The 17,171-nt window shown below is 35.2% G+C and overlaps 1 long non-coding RNA gene across 1 annotated transcript; it reads left to right on the top strand.

Moving 5' to 3' along the window:
• The first annotated feature begins 2,103 nt into the window (after nucleotides 1–2,103).
• On the top strand, nucleotides 2,104–14,635 carry LOC145280140 (uncharacterized). The gene is made up of 2 exons (XR_013868556.1): nucleotides 2,104–2,268; nucleotides 14,148–14,635. It is a non-coding gene; the product is annotated as an uncharacterized LOC145280140 (long non-coding RNA).
• Nucleotides 14,636–17,171: the final 2,536 nt, after the last annotated feature.

Raw genomic sequence — 17,171 nt, 5'->3', positions numbered from 1 at the left:
GGAAAACATAGGAGGATGTGATAAGAATGGACGAGAGAAGGAGTGATCAATAAAGACCTGGCCAGAAATAGGCTAATTTGGAAGTCAAATTGTACATTTAACCTGGCCAGAGAGGATTAAGGACATGCGTTGCATGGAGAGAAATAATACAATGGATTCATATTGGGTGTCTTAAAGAAAAGCTTAGATCTGATGACCTCAGAGGAAGAACTTTGGACAGTATATGAAGATGTGTGTGTAAAACCTGGGGGTGCTTGAACTTGATGTGATGCTTTGTAATAAAATGAAACGGAAAACAAAAAAAGTTTATATGGAGAAACTCAAACTCCTGAAATCGTGACTAAATGGTAGGAATCCGTTCACAGACATCAATTCACGCTGTAATTCGATACAGCGCAGCTTTTGTAGGATGGACACAGAAGGAAATATAACAACTAGATAAAGATACACAATAACTATTAGTCAAGCGTGGATCACTTCACCTAAATTCTGATGTGTTTAAGCTGTGCATCACGAGTAAAAAAAAAAAGGAAGAGAGATTGAAGAAGAATTACAATTGAAGAATGTGTCGGAGAGAGCTTAGAAGTGTGAATTACTATGTGGCTAACAGTCATGAAGTGTTACTCGCAGCACTGACAAAAGTGGAAGAATTAGATGAAGAATCATTGGGCGATGAGCAGAAGTACAAGGAAAGAATTGAAACAGAAAAAATGAAACTTCATGGTTAGTTTGAGCGAGATACTAAAGCACAAAAATGTCAGGACACGTGGAATTTTATGTGAAAAGGTGACTTGAAAAGAGAAACAGAAAAATCTTATATTTGCAGCTCAGGAGCAGACACTAAATACAAATGCAATAAATAAAAACATCTACAGAAACAATTGTTCTGATAAGTGCAGGTTGTGTGGTGTAACTCTTGAAACGGTGTCACACATTGAAAGCGCGTGATCCACACTTGCTCAAAAAGAGTACAAACATTGCGATGACAAAGTATATGCAAATCTGCATTGGAGTTTATGTCAAAAGTTTGGAATCCAAGTGACGGACAAGTGGTTCCAATATCACCCAGAAGGGGTAGTGGAAAATGAGGACGTTAAGATTCTCTTGGATTTCATGATTCAATGTGACCGAGAGATAACTCACAGGAAACCGGATATTGTAGTTGTGACCAAAAAGACCAATGAATGCCAAATTATTGATGTGGTTTTCCCAAGCGACATCAACTTAGCATTGATTGAGATTGTCGGACTGACTTCCTCATCTTGGTTGTTATAGTCACAATGTTTCGGCCGTTTTTGCCCTCCGGCCTTCATCAGGTGTTTTGTCCTAGTGACATATTGCCGAGTGGTCCTAGACGTTGTATCAAAGTTTACAGTTACCCAAAGGTGCTGAGTTCAATCCTGAATGAAGGCAGTGAAAAGTAACATTCGAAACAGAGAATCAGCAACTATGTCCCAGAGCCTAGCTGGAGTCCGAACACGGTACCCCCGTAATAATAAAAAAAAGGTTGGGTTCGAGACTCCTAACAAACGGTTCCCCAGTTCGATACAAAACACCTGATGAAGGCCGGAGGGCAAAACGGCCGAAACGTTGTGACTATAACAACCAAGATGAGGAAGTCAGTCCGACAATCTCAATCAATGAAAACACCTCATCTCAAAAATACAGACAATTACTATCAACTTAACAGGCAGAAAGAATTAGTAACTATGGAATTATCAAAGAATTTGGATAGAGATTGTTAGGTTGTGGAACAAGAAAATTTCCATCGTGCCAATCATCATATGTACGTTTAGCTCAATTTCAGATGATTTTCAGAAACAGTTGAACTCTTTGGAAATCAAATACAACATCACTGTATTCCAGAAGTTGATCCTGCTTGGCACAACAAACATCCGATGCCAAGTGCTTTCCATCTAATTGACCTTTTGAATATGCTCACTATTTTAGATGTAAAAACCTGCTCTTGAGTGAAAAATTAATCGGTATAAAGCTGACGAACGAACGAAGTTGACAGAAAGAAAGAAAAAAGAATCAAGAGACAATAACTTGTCTGCCTTTCCAAATTATCTGCCCTTTTTTTTTTTATAAAATAAAATCTGTGTGAATTATCTCCCTTGTTTTGTCATCTTCCCACACCATTTTAAGCCGCGGTCGAATTCGTCAGGATTTAAATTGATTCGATCACTTAAATATAAAAAAAACAAAGAACTCAGCAATCAACGAAAATATTGACTGAAGCTAAAAACTATTGCCGAAGTTTTTCAGGTAACTTTTTCGGTTTTCAAAATTATTTTTATTCGTTCCAAACCGATTTTCACGTTTTTGCATCGACACGCCTTTTTCTTCGGTTTCTTTTAAACAAAGTCTTTTTTTTTCTTTTTTTTGTGGATTTGTTTTAATAATTTCGCTCGCACCACGTATTTTAATCCTACATCTTTTTCTGTTTAATATTTGCCGAAATTCTATTTTATTTAAAATTATCGAACTATGAAAAAAAAAAATGGAATTTTATAAATTCACGTTGACATCAATTTTGATGTTTTGAAAGAAAAAGTAGTCGCAGGTTTGAACGATGTCGATTTTTAACAATTAAAAAAAAAACAAAAAAACTTTATTTAAAAGATTCGTTTGAATGTTTATAAAATCATTTATTTTTAATTTTATTAAAAAAAACAAAAAAACGTTTAAACAAATTAATATCAAATGTGTTTTCCCTTTTTGATGAACCGGGTTGAAATGAATGTTGGTTTTGTTGCGATTCGTTCAAAATGCCGGCTCCAATCTAAGAAACGTGACATTCCATACTTTGTCTTTTTTCCCCCGTCCTCAGCCAGTGAAGAAGAAATCCTTCTAGACCAAGGCAATTTTAATTTTTGGTTTCAATCCAGAGTCTCCCCCACCACTTTTTTTTTTTTTTTTTTGTAAATTAGAGGCGGATGCACGAGTGAGGGCCCACATTATTTTCAACCTCCTCGTAATCAACTTCTTAAAGGTAAGTCTTCGGGTGGCCTCCAGTGCACTTTCAAATTTTCCGCAAATAAGTAGTTTTCTGAATATTAAGCAATCTAATTCGGCTGGTGTACACGAGTGAGAGGACCCCCCCCCCCAAAGCGAAATACGCATCGGCTCCGATGTTGTTGAAAATCACCCCTTCTTCTCAGGTACATGAAAAATAATGGACAGTCAACTATTCCCCCACTATCAAACGATCATGAGGTTGCTTGCACGGCAACTGACAAGGCTAATCTGCTTGCCAGTCGGTTTGCCTCAAACTCCACACTGAACTCGGTACACCAACACCACACCACACCAGTGGCACACCACTCACTCCCTGATTTTCCTCTGCGAACAGACGCCTCACTAGACGATTTGAAAATCACCCCTTCTCAGGTACATGCTATTATAAAAAACCTAGACACCTCAAAAGCATGTGGACCAGATCTCATCCCGGCTGTGCTATTAAAAAAATGCTCTGCCGAGGTTGCTCCAGTTCTGTCCAAACTTTACAATAAATGCCTTAACGAATCTTGTTTTCCCGACTGCTGGAAAACCGCCTCTGTGGTACCAGTCTTCAAGAATTCTGGTGAAAGAACTGACCCACTAAATTATCGCCCCATTAGCCTCCTCCCGCTTTTCGCCAAAATATTTGAGTCCTTAGTTAATCAAGCCCTAGTCCAGCACCTAACAGCTGCTAAACTCCTGACTGACAAACAATATGGATTCAGGCAAGCCCGTTCAACAGCAGATATCTTAACTGTAGTTTCTGAACGTATATACCGTTCATTGGATAAAACAGGGGAGGGTAGAGCGGTGACCCTCGATATATCTAAGGCTTTTGACAGGGTATGGCACGATGGTCTTCTAAGGAAAATTAGATCATATGGAATCACTGGAAGAACCTTCTTAAGTAATAGAAAAATCAAAGTTGTCCTCCTCGACGGTCGTACATCCAAACAATACGACATAAATGCGGGAGTACCCCAGGGGTCTATCCTTGGACCTCTATTATTCCTGATATTCATAAACGACCTCCCTGATAAAATTGTTTCGGAGATAGGTATATTTGCCGATGACACCACTCTCTATAACAGATATGAGGGGAAAACAAATGAACACATATCCAAGGAAATGGCAGAAACACTAGAGGATGACCTCCAATCCGTAGTGGAATGGGGACAAAAATGGTTGGTCACATTCAATGCTGCTAAGACTAAGCTTGTTTCCTTCAATAACTACAAGAAACCTTCTTTACCACCAATAGCAATGGCCAAGAACACATTACCTGAAAGTACTTCTTTTAAACTCGGCCTAACGTTTACAGGGAATATGAACTGGAATAGATACATTGAGAGCATTGCCAAGGCTGCTGCAAGGAAGGTTGGCTCCCTCTACCGTGCTAGAAAACTACTTACGCCTGACAGTATCCTATACCTCTATAAGGCAACCATTCGCCCATGTATGGAGTACTGTTGTCACATCTGGGCTGGTGCATCTGCTTCTTGTCTCTCGCTCCTGGACAGGGTTCAAAAGAGAGTCGCCAACCTGATAGGTCCTGAACTGTCGTCTAGGCTTCAGCCTCTGTCCCATCGACGAGATGTTGCATCCCTCTGCCTGTTCTACAAATACTTCAATGGTGAATGCTCTGACGAACTGCAAACACTTGTACCTCCCCGACGTAACTACCCCCGACAAACTACTAAGTCTCATCCCTTTACAGTAGAGATCCCTAGGTGCAAGAAAGCCTTTTACTCCAATAGTTTCTTCCCCAGAACTGCGGGTCTTTGGAACTCCCTTCCGGGATTCTGCTTTCCCAACTGCAACGATATGCAGAAGTTCAAGTGTAATGTCAACAAACATCTTTCTACTCATCTCCCTTCATAATGACCCCGCTAATTAAGTCCCTGATAGTAGCCCCCTGCTTCAAAGTGCCTTGTTTGGGGTGAAAATTGAATAAAAAAAAACAAAACAAAAAAAAAACGTAGCACATTCCAGGGAGCATTCATTAATTAATTAAGGTCGTTCCAGTTCTCTTCAACGAATGCCTTAACGAATCTTGCTTTCCTAACTGCTGGAAAACTGCTTCTGTGGTAACAGTTTTCAAGAATTCTGGCGAAAGAACTGACCCATTAAATTATCGCCCCATTAGTCTTCTGTTTTTGCAAAATTGAGTCAGTGATGGACTAGGGTTTATTAATTACGGACTCATCACCTTACAGCTGCTAAACCTCTGACCGACAATCACTATGGATTTAGGCATGTTCGTTCCACATCAGATATCCTAACTGTAATCTCTGAACATTAGGCACCGCCAAAAATGGCCGCAAAATCAAGTTGTTGTTGTTTTTTAAAACTAAATCACATTTATTAAAATCCATTATTTCTGAGTAACTTTTTTTTTCCAGAAATATAAAACCCTGAATTTTATCATATAGAAAACAGAATAATGTAAAACTTTTTCTACTATTTTTAATTCAATTTTAAATGTTAAATTTTCCCAAAAAGTTAACAATTGATATTTTTGTCTTGCACAAAAAACGTACATAAATATTTAAAAAAAAAGGTTTTTGAAATAAGTAATTTATTTATTTATTGTCTAAGATTTAGGATGATTTTCTAAGAGAATATGCAAAAATATTATAATATAAGTACCTGAATTTCAAATAATTCCACTTATTCATATAGCTAACCAGATATTTCGCGTCGATGTAGAGTCTAGATCGACTCTGTTTATGTTTGCGTTTTATAAGAAGAAAACTATGGAAGACCAAACAGGCCAAAAAAACTTATTTTTCAGTGACGAAAATTTCAATGTATTATTAAGCTGAGGCTGGCCAGTACCAGATGGGTGACCATTTGTATGAGTTTGGTTTTTAATGTGTATGTGTGTGGGGGCCAGGCTCCCCAAAATGGGAGGGGTGCAATTTAAAGCAGAATAAAAAAAAATTATTTCAGCGCGTTTGGTCCACCGTAGTCGAAAGGCAGCAAACGTTTTCAAACGGGATCGAAAAAAATAATGCTATTTTTAACACAAAGGGCACAATATTTATCAAATTTTTTTTTTGTATCGATTATTCAAAGCATGCCCTGTTTAATAATGGTCATGCATTATTCGGCTCGCTAAAAAAAAATTGTTAATTTATTTATCAAAAATTTTAAAATGGCTTTTTTCGTATAAATATTAAAAAAATTTTTTTTTTGTTTTGTTTAACTTAAATTAATTATTTTACTTAACATATTCACCGAATTTCACACTTCAAAACTCAAAAGCGGGATAATTAAACACAATCGAAGTTCTGATATTCAGACGTCAAAATAAGGTATGCAAACAATTTTTTTTTTTTTTTAATCTATAATTCTGTCCCTTACAACAACACAATATGTTTTGTTCAGTTTCAGATGATTATTTTAAGCATATTTGTTCCCACTTCAAAACAAGGGGGGGTTTTGTAAGCAAAAAAATATATATATATAAATATCGTTTATAAAAAATAAGTACACTGTTATAAAGTTCATTCTTCTCCTAATAATCGCTGAAAATTTCGTATTGATGGGATAATTACCTGATTTTTGGTAGATTTTTAAAAAGACGGTCCGTCAAACAGTACTGACCTGCCCCCCCAGTTTTGGCGGTGCCTACTGAACATATATACTGTTCACTGGACAAAGCAGGGGAAGGTAGAGCAGTAGCCCTTGATATATCTAAGGCTTTTGATAGGGTTTGGCACGATGGTCTTCTAAGGAAAATTAGATCATATGGCATCACTGGAAGAATACATAATGTAATTAAATCCTTCTTCAGAGAAAAATCCAGGTTGTCCTCGACAGTCATACATCTAAACAATACAATATAAATGCGGGAGTAACTCCAGGATCTATCCTTGGACATCTATTATTCCTAATATTCATAAATGGCCTCCCTGATTATTTCTGAGGTGGGTATATATGCTGATGACACCACTCTCTATAACAGACACGACAGGAAAACAAATGAACACATATCTAAAGAAATGGCAGAAACACTAGAGGATGACATCCAATCTGTAGTGGAATGAGGACAAAAATGGTTGGTCACATTCAATGCTGCTAAGACTAAGCTTGTTTCCTTCAATAATTACAATAAACCTTCTTTACCACCAATAGCAATGGCTAAGAACACATTACCCAAAAGTACTTCCTTTAAACTCCTCAGCCTAACGTTCACAGGGAACATGAACTGGAACAGATACATTGAGAGCATTGCCAAGGCTGCTGCAAAGAAGGTGGACTCCCTCTACCGTGCTAGAAAGCTGCTTACGCCTGAAAGCATACTGTACCTCTATAAGGCCACCATTCACCCATGTATGGAGTACTGTTGCCACATTCTGGCAGGTGCATTTGCTACTTGTCTCTCAATCCTGGACAAGGTTCAAAAGAGAGTCGCCAACCTGATAGGTCCTGAACTGTCATCTAGGCTTCAGCCTCTGTCCCATCGACGAAATATTGCATCCCTCTGCCTGTTCTACAAGTACTTTAATGGTGAATGTTCTGACGAACTCTAAGCACTTGAGCAGTTCAGTACCTATCAGGTTGACAACTCTTTGGAACCCTGTTCAGAAGTGAGAGACTAGTAGCAGATGCACCTGCCAGAATGTGGCAACGATTTCTTTTCCATTATTTATTTATATTGTTACGACCCGGAATGTCTAGGGGTAAAAGTCGTAACACAAAATATAAAAAATTATTTAAAAGAAATTAGTTTTCCCGGGTTTTTAGATACGGGAGGGATATATCCATTTTCTCGAAAGACATTTCTAAACACAAGACAGGAAAAACACATCCAAATAACAATACCGAGGCCGATGGAAAAATTAACACAATTTTATTTACATATATAAAAATATATTGTAACGAAAGTAAAAGAGAATATGTAACTGGATGAACAAACAAACTTGAAATAGATTCGAGAGAGAATTTCTGCGCAAAAGAAATAAGCAGTTCACATCCTGTCGTCTGCTTTTAACTCCAAAATGGAAGGACATCCTGTTTGTGTTTTTGTTTTTCATATATGAGAGAGAGATATAGAGATAGAAAAATAAACAATCGATTCACTCAGCGCCGGGTTTTAAATATTTCTGTCGCATTCCTTTCTTTTGAAACAATTTCATTCCTTCGTCCATGGGATACATCGTCATTTCTCATTATCGCCTTTTTTTTCGTTTTCTCTGTCGTCAAAATATATCGTTCATTTCTTCGTCGCCATCAGCGTTACAAACGCCGTCACCATCGCCAACACTGTCGCTTCCCTAACCTTCCTCCTCGGCTGCTATATCGTCACTGACTCGCCACCCTGCGCCGCTCCTTTCCCTTTCTCTAATGGTATACCTTTCTCTCTCTCTTTGGCGTCCTCTCTCTCACTGTATGTACCTACATCTCTCTCGCGTCACTCGCTCAATAATACGCGAGGCGGATGCCTGCGGCTTTTCCTCTCTCTAGTTTCATATCTTCTCTCTCCCCCTCTCTCTTTCTTTACAGTTTATAGGTGTCCCCTCGCTGTATTTTCATATGTTCTCTCTCTCTCTCTCTCTTTTTCTTTTTCCGGATGTTTACAAATTCACTGAGAGCAGCCGACAATATAAAGCACGATAAAACAGAATTTTCTCTGTCGACTTTTTTTTTTTATAATATTAAAAGTAATTATTGTCTCAAATTATATATTTTTTTCACATATTTGTAACAATATATGTATATATATATATAGTAAAGATTTAGAAGGCTGTCACAATGTGAGGAATGAAATATAGTCATTGTTGGTGAGAGTAGACGAGAACAAGTGGCGATTTACAAATCAATAAGTATATACATATATTTTATATATACATATATTTATTCAGTTGCATTGGTAAAATCTCTTACTTTTCAAATGGTGAACGTAACCGATCGATTCAAAGCATGCTAGATGATATACTTCCGCTCCACCATTTAAATGATCACAGATGCAATATTTTCATTTTTTAAATAAATATTTATTTAAAAAACGAAAATATTTAAAATGTCTAATTTTCAGCTTATAGTAAAGGTCTCATGAAGAATGTTTTGACAAGACATTCTTTTCTTTTTTCTTACTTGTTGTTCGACGTAGTCTCAAGTTGTCGAAGATAAAGGTTGTTTTGTCCTGTTATGTGAATAAAAATATCGCATGCCAGATGTTTTAAGTCATGTTTTGAATTTCATTTTCACTGTGATTCTTATTCCGATTAATTTTTACATATTTTATTCTATTTTTTTATTTATTTTATTTTATTTTTTGTTTTTAAACAATCTGCAACAACGACAAAAAAAATAGAGTAAAAAATTCAAAAAAAAAATGAATAAAATTTATATTAACTTAAGACAACAGATGGGTGACCAGTTGTATGAGTTTGGTTTTTAATGTGTATGTGTGTGGGGGCTAGACTATCCAAAATGGGAGGGGGGGGGGCAATTTAAAGCAGAATAAAAAAAATTATTTCAGCGCGTTTGGTCCACAGTAGTCGAAATGCGGCAAACGTTTCCAAACTTGATTGAAAAAATGATATTTTTAACACAAAGGGCACAATATTTATCAAATTTTTTTTTCTTTGTATCGATTCTTCAAAGCATGCCCTGTTTAGTAATGGTCATGCATTATTCGGCTCGCTAAAAAGAAATTGTTAATTTATTTTTTAAAATGGCTTTTTTCGTATAAATATTAAAAAAAAATTTTTTTTGTTTTGCTTAACTTAAATTAATTATTTTACTTAACATATTCACCGAATTTCACACTTCAAAACTCAAAAGCGGGATAATTAAACACAATCGAAGTTTTGATATTCAGACATCAAAATAAGGTATGCAAACAAGTTTTTTTTTTTTTATCTATAATCCTGTCCCTTACAACAACATAATGTTTTGTTCAGTTTCAGATGATTATTTTAAGCATATTTTAAGCATATTTGGAACCCCCTCAAAACAAGGGGGGTTTTGTAAGCAAAAATAAAATATATATATATATATATATAATTAAACACAATCGAAGTTCTGATATTCAGACGTCAAAATAAGGTATGCAAACAATTTTTTTTTTTTTTAATCTATAATTCTGTCCCTTACAACAACACAATATGTTTTGTTCAGTTTCAGATGATTATTTTAAGCATATTTGTTCCCACTTCAAAACAAGGGGGGGTTTTGTAAGCAAAAAAAAATATATATATAAATATTGTTTATGAAAAATAAGTGTACTGTTATAAAGTTCATTCTTCTCTTAATAATCGCTGAAAACTTCGTATTGATTGGATAATTACCTGATTTTTGGTAGATTTTTAAAAAGACGGTCCGTCAAAAAGTACTTACCTGCCCCCCTCCCAGTTTTGGCGGTGCCTATGCAATACACTATGTTCGGAAATAAATAATATAATATATAATTGAAAATTCTTGAAGGTCTTTCATTTATTTTACATAGACCATTTCTATATTCCATAACTACGTTGTTACAGCCCATAAGCACAATCCTTTCATATATAAGCCCCCCCCCCTTTGGGTAGATGTATATCAGCCGCTACTAAAACGGCTAAAAAGCTGTAAAAGCAGTAGGCGAGTGTTTATTTAATTCGACATTTGTAAAGGTCATTTGCGAGTACTGATCCCATGGGCCGATAGATAGAACTGCTGACTTTCAATGCGGTGGGTGCAGGTTCAATCCCCGGTTAGGGAAAGGTGCTAGTCTAGCTGCACTGATGAGTCTGTGATACAAGGAAACAGTATTGCATGTGGATGACTAATATATATATATATATATATATATATATATGGCGATTAAGCTACACTGAATATTTTGCGTTTCATCCACTCTAGGACTCTTCAGGCTTATGCACATAAGTCTGAAGAGTCCTCAAGTGAATGAAAGGCAAAATATTCAGTGTAGCTTAATCGCCATATATATTTTATAACTTACTAACAAGCTCTACCTACGTATTGAGCACTTTTGAAGTAAATACTTAAAGTTTACGCATAAATTTATACTTTCGTATATTAATTTTATGTGAGTAAATGAAGTAGTTATATATATATATATATATATTATTTTTATTTTATTTTATTTTTTATTTTTTTATTTATTTTTTTATTCAATTTTCACCCCAAACAAGGCACAGTGCCACTTTGAAGCAGGGGGCTACTATTAGGGACTTAATTAGCGAGGTCATTATGAAGGGAGAAGAGTAGAAAGATGTTTGTTAACATTACACTTGAACTTCTGCATATCATTGAAGTTGGGAAAGCAGAATCCCGGAAGGGAGTTCCAAAGACCCGCAGTTCTGGGGAAGAAACTATTGGAGTAAAAGGCTTTCTTGCACCTAGGGATCTCTACTGTAAAGGGATGAGACTTAGTAGTTTGTCGGGTTTGTCGGGGGTAGTTACGTCGGGGAGGTACAAGTGTTTGCAGTTCGTCAGAGCATTCACCATTGAAGTATTTGTAGAACAGGCAGAGGGATGCAACATCTTGTCGATGGGACAGAGGCTGAAGCCTAGACGACAGTTCAGGACCTATCAGGTTGGCGACTCTCTTTTGAACCTTGTCCAGGAGCGAGAGACAAGAAGCAGATGCACCAGCCCAGATGTGACAACAGTACTCCATACATGGGCGAATGGTTGCCTTATAGAGGTATAGGATACTGTCAGGCGTAAGTAGTTTTCTAGCACGGTAGAGGGAGCCAACCTTCCTTGCAGCAGCCTTGGCAATGCTCTCAATGTATCTATTCCAGTTCATATTCCCTGTAAACGTTAGGCCGAGGAGTTTAAAAGAAGTACTTTCAGGCAATGTGTTCTTGGCCATTGCTATTGGTGGTAGAGAAGGTTTCTTGTAGTTATTGAAGGAAACAAGCTTAGTCTTAGCAGCATTGAATGTGACCAACCATTTTTGTCCCCATTCCACTACGGATTGGAGGTCATCCTCTAGTGTTTCTGCCATTTCTTTAGATATGTGTTCATTTGTTTTCCCCTCATATCTGTTATAGAGAGTGGTGTCATCGGCAAATATACCCATCTCCGAAACAATTTTATCAGGGAGGTCATTTATGAATATCAGGAATAATAGAGGTCCAAGGATAAACCCCTGAGGTACTCCCGCATTTATGTCATATTGTTTGGATGTACGACCGTCGAGGACAACTTTGATTTTTCTATTACTTAAGAAAGATTTAATTACATTATGAATTCTTTCAGTGATTCCATATGATCTAATTTTCCTTAGAAGACCATCGTGCCATACCCTGTCAAAAGCCTTAGATATATCAAGGGCCACCGCTCTACCCTCCCCTGTTTTATCCAATGAACGGTATATACGTTCAGAAACTACAGTTAAGATATCTGCTGTTGAACGGGCTTGCCTGAATCCATATTGTTTGTCAGTCAGGAGTTTAGCAGATGTTAGGTGCTGGACTAGGGCTTGATTAACTAAGGACTCAAATATTTTGGCGAAAAGCGGGAGGAGGCTAATGGGGCGATAATTTAGTGGGTCAGTTCTTTCACCAGAATTCTTGAAGACTGGTACCACAGAGGCGGTTTTCCAGCAGTTGGGAAAACAAGATTATATATATATATATATATATATATATATATATATATATATACACACACATGGTGTCCCAAAATAATCTGACACATTTGTAGGTAAAAAAAAAAAAAATTAAATAACAATTAAATAAAGAAATTTTTCTATTTTTATTTTTTAAATGTATTTAAAATACCATTTTATTTTAATTAGATCCAAATTCATTTATATTTCTGTATTTATGCAATTTTTAAAGAAATGTTCCCAAATCATTTGATTTCTTTGTGTGGTGATATTGGTTGACCCATGAGATCGACTGATCTAAACCACTGTGATTTTTTTTTTTTCAAAAGCATTCAACCATCGCTCTCGACCTCTTGAAGAATTAAAACAAGTTATTCGTTCTGAAATTGCTATTCCACCCGAAATGATCCATCGAGTTATTGAAAACTTCCGTGAACGTCTACAATCGTGTGTTAGCAATGATGAGAAACATTTGATCGATTTAATATGTAAGACTGAAAGATAATGGCATTCTACGTACATTTAAAAAATAAAAATAATATATTTTCTTTAATTCTTTTTTACCAATAAATGTGTGAAATCATTTTGGGACACTCTGTATATAATTTAGCTATGAGAGCTAATTTTTTTTTTTTTGATGGTGGAACGAGGTTACTTTTTGAGATGATTACTGATGACTTTATTACCTTGTCCGTCGGCGACTGATAAGACATTTAGTGAACAGTTGTTACTATTTTGGCCCCCCCCCCCCGATTTATCGGAGAGGGACCTATGTTTTCAGTGGCTTATGTGCGTCCATTAGTCCGGACTATTGCCAGATAACCGTCCATTAGTTTTTCCTGAAATTCTGCCACAAATTGTATTTTATTAAATAGATGTGCACAGTAAAAAAATTATTTTGCAAAAATTCCTGTTGCGTCCCCAGGGGCTCAAAAGAGGTAAAAAATGTCCCAAAATAGCCAAAAATGACACGCTTTTGCCCCATAACTTTTGATCCATCCATTAGATTTTTCTGAAACTTGGCCAAAATGTGGAGGCCATCGTTCTTAATATAAATTCACTATGAGTGACCCTGGCAAAATTCTGGTTCGCATCCCTCTGGGACTTTTAGGGCCCAAAAAAAAAAATGCATTTTTGGAACTTTTTTTTTTCATATTACTCAAAAACTTGATATGTATGTCTATATAGTGGTTTTCCATGGTACTGAATTCAAATATACATGTCTTACGGCATGAAACTGCACCATTTGTCCATTTCCACTGGGATTCAGCATTTCCAGGAGGTCAAATTGCAAAAAATGGCACTTTTTACCCCATAACTTTTGCCATTAGATTTTTCTGAAACGTGGCGAAAATGTGAAGGCAACGTTGGCCCTTCACACTTCTCACATTCATCATTTCTTCACTATTTTTTGTGGCGTCATCTCACATGCAGCACCAGAGGGGGACCACACATACGCCGCATAATGAAAAACAATTTTTCGGAGGATGTTATTCTACAAATGTATTTGAAATTATTTGAAGAAAAAAATATTGTTAAGGATTTTAATTTTTAATTTTTTCTTTTTCTGCAGGTGACACAACTACATCAAAATGTTCGAAGGTTGGGATTGGAATGAAATGTTGGCAAAGCTCGTGCGGTGGGCGGCCACAAGTCCGTGGGAATTTATCTATTATGTGCTGCTGTGTTTGTCGCCATTTTTCTTCATCAGTGCCATCCTCGCTTGGCAACTGGCCAAACAAATTGAACAGAAGGAGAAGAAGAAGAAAAAGGGCAGCAAAAAAGACACGAACATTGCAAAAACCCGAAGACAGAAAACGGATTGAAAAAAATTACTCGGGTGAAAACTAAATATTTGAAGAAATGCAAAAAAAAATGTTTGAATATAATTTCAAGCAAAAGTAAAAATGTTGTCTCCGTCATTTCAACGACTGAAAAAACAATTTGTTTTATTTCAATTCTTCCGACTACTGTTCTCATCTTGAATGGTCTTTTCACAACGTTTCGATGGAGGTAACATCCAACCTACCTCAAGCTTATCTTGTCAAACTTGTGAATCTGCACGGAATTTTGACCAGAATTTTTTATTTCATCCACGAGGGTAGCATCCTCTCATTTCATCCATGAGGGTAGCATCCTCTCATTTCATCAGCGATGACTGAAGTCTCAAGTAATTCTGCAATTTTGTTTTGAGTGTCGTCCATACCGAAGATTGAACCTTTAACCTCGAAGATTGTAACTAGGGCTATGATGACAAAAGAATATTCTTTTATTTTGACTTTCGAGTATATATCACTTAATATTGATTAACTTTGTCTAACTGTGTTGGATATATACTCGAGAGTCAAAACAATAAGAATATTCTCTTGTCATAGTCCTAATTGTAACTTTACAATATTACCAAGAGCTTTATCCACTATTCAGTTGTAATGTTACTCAGTGCAGACGACATGAAAAATACAATTGCGAATTACTTAGGACGTCTACCCAGTCATGGCTGACTGAACAAGAGCATGTTATCTCCGTGAATTAAATAAAGGATTCCGTTTGAAATTCTGTGCAGATTTTTCTATTGACAAGATATACCTGAAGAAGGTCGGAGGTTACATCGACCGAAACGTAGTGCAAATAACACTTAAGATGAGAACAATAGTCCGCAGAATACAAATAAGAAAAAAAAAATCAATCCTTATCTCAAAAATGCAGAAACGTAATTTTGAGTGCAACTATTTTGTAAATATGGTTTTGTGTCAACAAGTGTGAAACTTCTAAAAAAAATTTATACCTACATACATATATACATATATAAATACATACATATATAGATACTTACATACATATATAGATACTTACATATATATATAGATACATATATATATGCATATATATATACATACATATATAGATACTTACATACATATATAGATACTTACATACATATATAGATATATAGATACATATATATATATATAGATAGATACATATATATATATATATAGATATATAGATACATATAGATATATAGATACATATATATATATATAGATACTTACATACATATAGATACTTACATACATATAGATACATACATATATATATATATATATATATATATAATATATATAAGATACTTACATACATATATAGATACATACATATATATATATATATATATATACATACATACATAAATATATATACTTATTTTTTCTTTTATCTTGCCAAATGGTTCAGGTATTTTGACCATTTAACTGGTGACAGGTTGTTAAATGGCTTCTCCAACAGGCCACACAATTCTAAATAAAAATATTGGGTTTTTGGATTTATAAAATGGAATTTGTATTTGGTTCATGTTTTGGTATTGAAAAATATCGGTGCCATTCGTCATTGTAATCCAACACTGACAGAACTCTATCATCTTCATCTGACGCGAAGGTCTTTCGACGGATGAGATTCTTGTCGACAAAATTGAAGAAAATAAAAAAAAGAATGAAATGAAATAAAGAAATGAATTTTTGAATTGTTTTCTTTGCATTAGCTTTTACACCAAGATTTAGGGGAGGGTGTCATTCTTTTCCTAGGATTACTTCACCTTATAGTGTTCAGTGTTTAGCAAGGAGCCAACAAGTCCCCCTCCCCCTCTTTTATTTATTTATATACGAATGTGTGTGTGAGGACACTTCTCAACCTGTATACTCAACAAATATTCTTATAGTTTGAAAACACTTTCTGGAGATTTTGGCAAGCTGGCCTAATAGTTATCGTACTTGACTCACTGTCTTTAAGTTTTGGTTTCGATTTCAGCTCAAAAATTTTTTTTCTACTTACAAGAATTGAATTGTTTAGAAAAAATATTTTTTTTTTACTTACAAGAAGTGAATTATTTAGAAAAAAATTTTTTTTTTTTCTACTTACAAGAATTGAATTGTTTAGAAAAAATATTTTTTTTTTTACTTACAAGAAGTGAATTATTTAGAAAAAAATTTTTTTTTTTTCTACTTACAAGAATTGAATTGTTTAGAAAACATATTTTTTTTTTACTTACAAGAAGTGAATTATTTAGAATAAATTTTTTTTTTTTCTACTTACAAGAATTGAATTGTTTAGAAAAAAAATTTTTTCTACTTACAAGAAGTGAATTATTTAGAAAAAATTTTTTTTTTTTACTTACAAGAAGTGAATTATTTAGAAAAAAATTTTTTTTTACTTACAAGAAGTGAATTATTTAGAAAAAATTTTTTTTTTTTTTTTTTTAATTCATTTATTTTAAGGGAATTTAACGCTAGGTTTAATACTAGGCAATGCCGGGTACATCTTCTAGTATATATATATATATATATATATATATATATATAACTTTTTTTTTTTTTTTTTTTTTTTTTTTTTTCACTCCAAACAAGGCAAATTGCCACTTTGGTGTAGGGGGCTACTATCAGGGGCAACAACTACTGGGGTACTATGTAGGGATTTGGGCAGCAAGGTGTCGGTTCACGTTACACTTGAACTTCTGCACGTCAGTACTGTTGGGGGAAGCAGGGACCTGGAATGGAATTCCAGAGTCTAGCGGTTCTGGGGAAGAAACTATTGGAGTAAAAAG

Source organism: Euprymna scolopes, chromosome 7 (assembly GCF_053919585.1).
Source record: "Euprymna scolopes isolate OS-2025 chromosome 7, ASM5391958v1, whole genome shotgun sequence".
NCBI lineage: Eukaryota > Metazoa > Mollusca > Cephalopoda > Sepiida > Sepiolidae > Euprymna > Euprymna scolopes.
The sequence above is the reverse complement of the archived record's forward strand: the minus strand, read 5'-3'. Positions and strand labels throughout refer to the sequence as shown.